This window comes from Pseudophryne corroboree, chromosome 1 (assembly GCF_028390025.1).
Source record: "Pseudophryne corroboree isolate aPseCor3 chromosome 1, aPseCor3.hap2, whole genome shotgun sequence".
In the NCBI taxonomy this organism is placed as follows: Eukaryota; Metazoa; Chordata; class Amphibia; order Anura; family Myobatrachidae; genus Pseudophryne; species Pseudophryne corroboree.
The window spans coordinates 43345201-43355814 of record NC_086444.1 but is presented as its reverse complement, the minus strand read 5'-3'; the positions used below and the strand labels follow the sequence as shown (position 1 = coordinate 43355814).

The 10614-nt window shown below is 49.6% G+C and overlaps 1 pseudogene; it reads right to left on the bottom strand.

Annotated features, from left to right (window-relative positions):
* Nucleotides 1–9778, bottom strand: part of LOC135055152 (perilipin-2-like) — a 165077-nt pseudogene extending 155299 nt beyond the window's left edge.
* Between the last annotated feature and the right edge of the window lie 836 nt (nt 9779–10614).

Below are 10614 nucleotides of genomic sequence, written 5' to 3'. Positions count from 1 at the left end.
TACATACGACGTTCTCAGGCTAGACTCATTGCGACATTTCCTGTGTGTACACCTGTATATATACACCTTGCAGGTTGCGGAGATACAGTCCCGCACATGTCATTGTTGGCTTATTTGGGGTGTGGCATATTTGTCGATATTCATGTCAACATTAATGATGTTTGGCATGTCGGCATTGACCACATAGACAATCATCATGCGGACAATGATGAACTGTTGACATGATTAGAATGTCAATATAACGTCCCTGGTGGCCTAGCGGTAACTTACCTGGAAAGACAAGTCCGGAGGCTCCAGTGGTGTCTTCCATGTCCTGATGACTTCCGTATGATACGGTGGCACCTCTAGGGGATAGACTAACCTTAACCTATTGTTCCTGCTACGATGTGGGCAGAGCAGGGCGCTGTTGCGGGCACGGTATCACTGCACAATGCGAAGCGGGCCGGCCGGGAAGGGGGAAGCATGGCCCTATTGGAGTCCCTCTTGGGAGCATGTCCAGCACTTATGGAGGTGCTGAGCTTCCTTCAAGCTCTCCCCAGAGTGTGAATCTATGCCACGCGGTGGCGATAAGAAACAGCAACTTATGGCACCAGGCAGGTTTTTTTTAGCGGGGCACTATGATTAGGGCAGGGCACATTTTGCCACTTTAAAATCGGACTGGACATGGTGCCCTGCTAATACAGCCTAGCGTGAGCACTACCAACCCGAAGGTGCGCCCTGTGATGACCCCAACCCCTAAACCCATGACCGCCTAGGAGATGGATCCACTCGCTTAAGAAACAGGAGCTTGGATGCTCCGGGCAGCTCTGCAGCAGCACTTCTGGATACAGGGTGCCTTTCCAGGCACCCTAGAAGATACATGAGGGTGCCGTGGGGCAGCAACGGTGCAGCCCCAAGGCCCAGTGCTATAGCACCACTCTCCCAACCCTAATTATGGTTCTGCCACTAACTGTAACTGCCAGCCTGGTGACTAACCTTGTCTTCCTGACCCGTAGCCAAACCCGAACCCTCCCCTATTGCCCAAGCCTAACCCTCCCATAGCCTTACCCTCCCCCTAGTGTATAACCCTAACAATCCCCTCACATAGCTTAACCCTCCCCCTAGTGTATAACCCTAACAAACCCCTCACATAGCATAACCCTCCCCCTAGTGTATAACCCTAACAATCCCCTCACATAGCCTAACCCTCCCCCTAGTGTATAACCCTAACAATCCCCTCACATAGCCTAACCCTCCCCCTAGTGCATAACCCTAACAATCCCCTCACATAGCTTAACCCTCCCCCTAGTGTATAACCCTAACAATCCCCTCACATAGCCTAACCCTCCCCCTAGTGTATAACCCTAACAATCCCCTCACATAGCTTAACCCTCCCCCTAGTGTATAACCCTAACAATCCCCTCACATAGCCTAACCCTCCCCCTAGTGCATAACCCTAACAATCCCCTCACATAGCATAACCCTCCCCCTAGTGTATAACCCTAACAATCCCCTCACATAGCCTAACCCTCCCCCTAGTGTATAACCCTAACAATCCCCTCACAGAGCATAACCCTCCCCCTAGTGTATAACCCTAACAATCCCCTCACATAGCCTAACCCTCCCCCTAGTGTATAACCCTAACAATCCCCTCACATAGCATAACCCTCCCCCTAGTGTATAACCCTAACAATCCCCTCACATAGCTTAACTCTCCCCCTAGTGTATAACCCTAACAATCACCTCACATAGCTTAACTCTCCCCCTAGTGTATAACCCTAATCCTCCCCTCCCATAGCATAACCCTCCCCCTAGTGTATAACCCTAACAATCCCCTCACATAGCCTAACCCTCCCCCTAGTGTATAACCCTAATCCTCCCCTCCCATAGCATAAACCCTCCCCCTAGTGTATAACCCTAACAATCCCCTCACATAGCCTAACCCTCCCCCTAGTGTATAACCCTAATCCTCCCCTCACATAGCATAACCCTCCCCCTAGTGTATAACCCTAACAATCCCCTCACATAGCCTAACCCTCCCCCTAGTGCATAACCCTAACAAATACAATCCCCTCACATAGCATAACCCTCCCCCTAGTGTATAACCCTAATCCTCCCCTCACATAGCCTAACCCTCCCCCTAGTGTATAACCCTAATCCTCCCCTCACATAGCCTAACCCTCCCCCTAGTGTATAACCCTAACAATCCCCTCACATAGCATAACCCTCCCCCTAGTGTATAACCCTAACAATCCCCTCACATAGCCTAACCCTCCCCCTAGTGCATAACCCTAACAATCCCCTCACATAGCATAACCCTCCCCCTAGTGTATAACCCTAACAATCCCCTCACATAGCCTAACCCTCCCCCTAGTGCATAACTCTAACAATCCCCTCACATAGCATAACCCTCCCCCTAGTGTATAACCCTAACAATCCCCTCACATAGCCTAACCCTCCCCCTAGTGCATAACCCTAACAATCCCCTCACATAGCATAACCCTCCCCCTAGTGTATAACCCTAATCCTCCCCTTCCATAGCATAACCCTCCCCCTAGTGTATAACCAGGGCCGGCGCCACCATTAGGCAGCTTTAGGCAGCTGCCTATGGGCGCCGGCCACTGGAGGGCGGCACCGCACGCTGCAGAGAAATGCGTCATCTATTATTCTGTTATGTGTGCTCCTCGTTTTTCTTATGAGACAAGGAACAGGGATGACCCGCGGCCGCCCATCAATTACCAGCCGGCACTGACGCGTAAGTCACTGTGTACCATTAGCTGCTCTACGTGTAAGCACTCCCCTCTGCAGTTCTCCCCGAGCACTCACCCGCAATAGCACATGGCATTTCCCACCCCACACCGCAACAGCATCTCCCCCCCAATTGCAGCCGTCATTTTCTGTCCCTCCAACCTACTGTTCATGACCACCGCCGCCGCACGCCCCCCCGGAGATTGCCACGCCGCCCCTGTCAGCCGCCACAGGTCGGATCTTCACCGATCCGAGCTGCAGCTCTCCCGGATCCTCGCGGCACTGGCAGGCAAACTCGTAGCCGCCAGCGCCTTATAGAAGACAGAGGAGATCCGGATGGCAAAGCACAGTAGGGAGTAAAGCTCTGACTGCACACCTGATATTGTTTTATACTACTTCTATTGTTTTGTACTACTTGTTTGAGACCTCAGAAGACTATAATGTCGTAAGTCAGGAACTGAGGGGCGCATCAATCGTGGTGTCACACTGGTATATAGAGCATCACACACTGGAAGGAATGTTGCTGTGCACAACAGCTGCTGCAACTTCATGGACCATGAGAGATTTCATGGGCCGCAGTGAGACGGGTCTCCATGTGTCAGGGTTATAGAGATGTTTCATTGGTGGGGAGGAAATTATCTGGGCTTGCATGCCGTGACTGGACCCCGCTGTCATGGTTGGTATTGTTAATGGACACTGCCATGAGGTTTATACAATGAGTGGGCATTGCTTTGTGTTTGCTGTAGCTGTGCTCTGTTGTCTGTTGATGATGTGGCTGCCACTGGGCACTGTTGTGTGTGGATTTGTACTTTGACTGGGCCCTATTTTTTATGTATTTGTACTATGGTTGGGAACTATTGTGTGTATATTTATATATAATATTTGTGCTATGACTGGGCACTACTGTGTGTGTATTTGTGTGATGACAAGGCACTGTTGTTTTGCAGTTGGGCACTGATGTGTAAGTGTTTTCATATGTGACTGGGCACTGTTATGTTGTGAGGGCACTACTGTGTGTGTGTTTGTGTGACTGGGAACTACTGTGTGTGTACTTGCATATGTGGGATGTGGTCACCATGCCAATGCCGGAATCCCAAGCACTCAAAATGCCGTCAGTCTGAATCAGGGCCATAACTACTGTACATGTGTGCCAGGTGTGCCTGGCACACAGCACATTTGACCTGAGGGCGCAACTGCCCGTATTCCCTAAAGTTAGCGGCATTGTAATGAGTCAAATGGACTCATTACAAGCCACCTGTGTGTGCCCACTGCCGGATCAAGGACAGGAGCAGCTTCCAGGGCAGGTGAGAAGGAAGAGAACGGAGGAGGAGGAGGGGGGAGCCGCAGCAGCACACTGTAATTGGTGGCGGCACGTCTGCAGCTGACCCTCTCCTTCCACATAGGCTGGCCGCCACCGCTGTGAATGCTGGGATGTGCTTCCCTCATCCCAGCATTCACAGCGGTGGCGGCCAGCCAATGTGAAAGGAGAGGGACAGCTTCATGCGGTGGCGCCACCAATTACAGTGCGCTGCTGCTGCTCCCTCCCACCCTCCTTCCCTGCCTGGCCGGGATCTGCCAGCAGCTGCACCGAGGAGCCTGACTTCCTTGAGCCAGCGGAGACAGTAAGTATAATCTATTCTGATTATCTGTCTGTCTATCTATCTATCTATCTATCTATCTATCTATCTATCTATCTATCTATCTATCTATCTGTCTGTCTGTCTGTCTGTCTGTCTGTCTGTCTGTCTGTCTGACTGTCTGTCTGTCTGTCTGTCTATCTATCTATCTATCTATCTATCTATCTATCTATCTATCTATCTATCTATCTATCTATCTATCCTGTCTATCTGCCGTAATGTATAAAAAGGGGATGCTGTCTGCCGTAATGTGTAATAAGGGGACGCTGTCTGCCATAATGTGTAAAAAGGGGGATGCTGTCTGCTGTAATGTGTAAAATAGGGGGACACTGTCTTCCATCATGTGTAAAAAGGGGACTGTCTGCCGTAATGTGTAATAAGGGGACACTGTCTGCCATAATGTGTAATAAGGGTACGCTGTCTGCCGTAATGTGTAAGAAGGGGACGCTGTCTGCCGTAATGTGTGAGAAGGGGACGCTGTCTGCTGTAATGTGTAAAAAGGGGAAGCTGTCTGCCGTAATGAGTAAAAGGGGCTCTACCTGGTGTACTGGCACTACTGTGCAGCGTAATTTGAATAATGGAGACCACTGTGCACTGTAATACAAATTGGTATTATTTTGTGGCCACACCCCTTCCCCATGAAGCCATGCCCCTAACTTTTTTTCGTGCACCTACGGCGCGCACTGCCCCTATTTTACATGTGGGGGGGCGCCGATGCCATTTCTTGCACGCAGCGCTAAAGTGTCTAATTACGGCACTGTGGGTGGGTCCGGAACGTATAAGACCTTGCATACACACTTTCACCTGAAGGATTGAGAAGTGGGGGGGGGGGGGGGGGACTGACTGAAGTTTTGCCTAAAGTGCCAAGAAACCTTGCACCGGCCCTGTGTATAACCCTAACAATCCCCTCACATAGCCTAACCCTCCCCCTAGTGCATAACCCTAACAATCCCCTCACATAGTTTAACCCTCCCCCTAGTGTATAACCCTAATCCTCCCCTCCCATAGCATAACCCTCCCCCTAGTGTATAACCCTAACAATCCCCTCACATAGTTTAACCCTCCCCCTAGTGTATAACCCTAATCCTCCCCTCCCATAGCATAACCCTCCCCCTAGTGTATAACCCTAACAATCCCCTCACATAGCTTAACCCTCCCCCTAGTGCATAACCCTAACAATCCCCTCACATAGTTTAACCCTCCCCCTAGTGTATAACCCTAATCCTCCCCTCCCATAGCATAACCCTCCCCCTAGTGTATAACCCTAACAATCCCCTCACATAGCCTAACCCTCGCCCTAGTGCATAACCCTAACAATCCCCTCACATAGCTTAACCCTCCCCCTAGTGTATAACCCTAATCCTCCCCTCCCATAGCATAACCCTCCCCCTAGTGTATAACCCTAACAATCCCCTCACATAGCATAACCCTCCCCCTAGTGTATAACCCTAACAATCCCCTCACATAGCTTTACCCTCCCCCTAGTGCATAACCCTAACAATCCCCTCACATAGTTTAACCCTCCCCCTAGTGTATAACCCTAATCCTCCCCTCCCATAGCATAACCCTCCCCCTAGTGTATAACCCTAACAATCCTCTCACATAGCTTAACCCTCCCCCTAGTGTATAACCCTAATCCTCCCCTCCCATAGCATAACCCTCCCCCTAGTGTATAACCCTAACAATCCCCTCACATAGCTTAACCCTCCCCCTAGTGTATAACCCTAATCCTCCCCTCCCATAGCATAACCCTCCCCCTAGTGTATAACCCTAACAATCCCCTCACATAGCATAACCCTCCCCCTAGTGTATAACCCTAACAATCCCCTCACATAGCTTTACCCTCCCCCTAGTGCATAACCCTAACAATCCCCTCACATAGTTTAACCCTCCCCCTAGTGTATAACCCTAATCCTCCCCTCCCATAGCATAACCCTCCCCCTAGTGTATAACCCTAACAATCCCCTCACATAGCTTAACCCTCCCCCTAGTGTATAACCCTAATCCTCCCCTCCCATAGCATAACCCTCCCCCTAGTGTATAACCCTAACAATCCCCTCACATAGCTTAACCCTCCCCCTAGTGCATAACCCTAACAATCCCCTCACATAGCATAAGCCTCCCCCTAGTGTATAACCCTAATCCTCCCCTCCCATAGCATAACCCTCCCCCTAGTGCATAACCCTAACAATCCCCTCACATAGCTTAACCCTCCCCCTAGTGTATAACCCTAATCCTCCCCTCCCATAGCATAACCCTCCCCCTAGTGCATAATTCTAACAATCCCCTCACATAGCATAACCCTCCCCCTAGTGCATAACCCTAACAATCCTCTCACATAGCTTAACCCTCCCCCTAGTGTATAACCCTAATCCTCCCCTCCCATAGCATAACCCTCCCCCTAGTGCATAATTCTAACAATCCCCTCACATAGCATAACCCTCCCCCTAGTGCATAACCCTAACAATCCCCTCACATAGCTTAACCCTCCCCCTAGTGTATAACCCTAATCCTCCCCTCCCATAGCATAACCCTCCCCCTAGTGCATAATTCTAACATTCCCCCGGAGCCGACCCTTACCAATATGATGCCCTAGGCAAGATTTGGGCTGGTGTCCCCTAGCACCGCCGCTAGTTCTGCTTCTGACCCTGCACCCCTTTCCCAGAACCATCACCCCTCACCCATAGCAGTCCTCATTTTTGGTGCTCCTACCCCCTATATTTTAAATAGGAGCAGTGCGCACATTCGGTGCACAGCCCAAAAAGGGGCGTGTTCTTGCTGGGAAATAGTATCCCCAATTCAAATTACACCAAATATTAGTGCAACTTTATTCACATTTTATCATGCGATAGTGTCCCTTATTCACGTTACATCACACAGTAGTATCACTTTACCTTACATACGTTACTCCTCACAGTAGTGCCCCTTATTCACATTACATCACCCCATATTGCTCTTATTCACATTAGATCACACAGTAGTGCCCTTTCTATACGTTACGCTACATAGTAAAGCACCTTATACACATAATGGCACACATTAGTAATGCCTTTAAATACATAATACCACACAGTAATGCCCCTCACACATGACTAGGGAGGCCAATCCCAGGACGTTTTTTCAATCCCGGGATTCGGGATTGAAAAAAATCTCAATCCCGGGATTCTCGGGATTGAATTGTCCTTCAATTTAAGTATATGTAGGAGGGGGCAGGGGGATTTCAATTTCAAGTTCAGAATTTAAAAACCTGCTCACTAGGTGTAGAGGGGTCCCCGAGGAGCAGAAGCTGCATGTAGTAGCACAGGCATTCGGAGGCTGCAGACAGACCTCCGCTCTCCCCTTAGTGTGCACCCACCTGATCCTGTCATCGAGCAGTGTGGCTTCCTTGTTCCCGACAGGGTGGCCGCATAGTGACGTCATTGGGAACACCAGGGGTGAGATGCCGACAGCACAACTTCCTGCCAGCCTGTGAGGAAGGACAGTGAGGCAGTGGGGCAGAGCAGAGGACGGGGAGTCCCTTACTGCCTGGCTTGCAGCATCTGAGCTGAGTGCTCAGCGCTGCTGGTGGGGAGAGAGGCGGGGCCCGGGGGACTTTACTGCCCAGTATGAGGAGGCAGGACACAGCATAAGAGCCGAGTGCTCAGCTCCGCCGCAGCTATTAGGGAGAGAGGCGGGTCACTTTACTGCCCGGGGCCGGCATGAGAAGGCAGCGCAGCAGATGAGCGGAGTGCTCAGCGAGTCAGCGCTGCCGGGTGGACAGAGGTGGGGAATTGCGCATGCGCAGTGTAATCCCGTAAATCCCGGGATTGGAAGCGCCAATCCCGGGATCCAAATCCCGGTGTTTTTGGGCCAGAATCCCGGGATCCCGCCGATCCCGATCCCGGGTTTGGCCTCCCTACACAAGACACACATTATTAATGTCCTTATAAACATTATGCACCTTACACATTATGCCAACCTTTATTAATGCCGTTATACACATAATGTCCCTTACACATATGTCGCACACTATTGCACAACCAACCCTCTCACACCCACAGCATTCACATGGGCGATAACACTGTGACCTCTGCATCTGCTTGGATACAAATGTGTCCTCATACATCTTGCCTCAATACGCCATGCAGCAGATGCCTGGCGTGAGTCAGCTGGCAGCTCTGCTAACCTCGGGCGTCTTTGTTGCCATCTATGTGGCTAGGATGCACATGCAGCTTTTGCTGATTAAAATGATATCCGGCATGCTTATATTCTGTGTGCAACTGTGACTGTATCTGCATACGAAATGCTATGTTACAGTAATTTCCAGGAATACACTGTAACGTAGCATTTTGTATGCAGATTCAGCCACAATCACACACAGAATATAGGGCCTAATTCAGACTGGATTGCTGCAGCGGCAGCGATCGCAGTCTGAAGCCCTTTGGGGAGTGCGCCTGCGCACCCTGGGTGGCCCAGTGAGATACTAAAAGCATCTCAGGGTTGCGATCGCCTTTGCCTGATTGACAGGCAGAGGCGGTCGCGGGGTGGGAGGGGGTTTGCCAACGGCATTAGTGGGGCCGGGTCCAGACAATGCAGGCGTGTCCGTACCATTGCGGGGGCAGACAGCGGCAACTGCGTGTCATTACACTCAGCCAGTGGCGCACCCAGGGGGGTTTCCGAGCACCCAGAAACCCCCCTCCACCTAAAAAAATATATATATATATATTTTTCCTGCATGAGTATTATTAATGGCTGTCTAGCATCCTCTGCAGCCTGCTATCTTCCTGGTGGCACTTGTAAGTGCTTAATAAAAGTTTACTTTATTTTAATTATAGTACATATACTGTATATCCATGTGCATACATATATACACATGTATATACATACATACATATAAACACACACATATATGATATATATACATGTGTATATATACGTGTACTGTATATATATATATATATATATATATATATATATGTATGCATGTTTAATATGCTATGTATATGTATGTATATATATATATATATATATATATGTATATAGGTGTATATATGGTGTATATATATATATATATATATATATAGTGGATGTAGTGCCCAGCACTCCTGGTCCTATAGTGTATAAATGCCTGGGTGCCCTCCACAGCAATGGGTATAAACAATCAAGGAAAAAATGGCGTCACTCCAGGTCTTAAGGTGGTAAATCTTCAATCGGAAAAATGTAGAAACATCACAAAAAACCAACGTTTCGGGGCCCGTAGCCCCTTTGTCAAGGTGTGTGTAGTGTGAAAAGTGCAACCTGTCTTACCTTTTAAAGACCTGTGCTGTGAGTGAGGGAAGGTGAGGAGGAGCATCGCCCGCGCCGCCGTTGCCGCCGGGCACCGGGTTACTTCCGGCGTCCTGTGGACTATCGTGTCGCACCCTCCGTCCGTCAGCTTCCGGTGTCCCGTGGCTGTTGCGTCACGATCGGGTCCCGGCTTGGTTGCCATGGCAACCCGTGCCGCTCGCCAATGCGCTTGCGCGCCGGGCTCTGCAAAGAAAAGTGACATAGTGCCGTGATATTCGGTGCAGACAATCTAATACAGCGTACTGAATTTCCTAGATATAGACATGGTGAAAACTATACAACTGTAGATGTATCATATGCCATTTTTAAAAAGCCAAGATATTTCCATTTAGAATTATAGGATATTAGGGTTCATCCCATATATTCAAGTCTAGATTGTACATATCATATGTAGTTCTTAGTATCAGTGCAGCGAGGTAAGGAAAGATATAGATAAGGGCAAAAGACTGGAAGGAGAGGAAAGGGAAAAAGGGGAAGGAAAGAGGGGGAGAGTGGGTCGTAAGGGCTACTGAAAAGGGATGTAGAAGGGCAAAGGGGACGTATGAAGCTGAAAAAATATAGAAAAGGTGAGATCAAAGATGTCTTGCACAGATAAGGGTGCCCGGGCTATGTGTGTGGATGACGTTAGATGGAAGAGGAATGTGAGAAACCGGGGGGAGGGGGGGGGGGGGGGGGGGGAAGAAAGGAGGAAGAGGAGGCGAGGGGAAAGAAAAAGAGAGAGAGAGAGACGGTGAGAGAAAGAGAGAGTAGGTCCTCAATAGATTAAGAGCCATAAGGGTCCACATAAAGAAGGTTGGCCCTATCCCATCAGGGGAGGGCTTGGTATAGACCCATAGCCATCACCCACAGTGTCTATATGTCAGGCTATATAAGACTAAAGCTGGATTGCTATCTTGCCAAGGTGTTCCATAGGATCTGCTCGTTC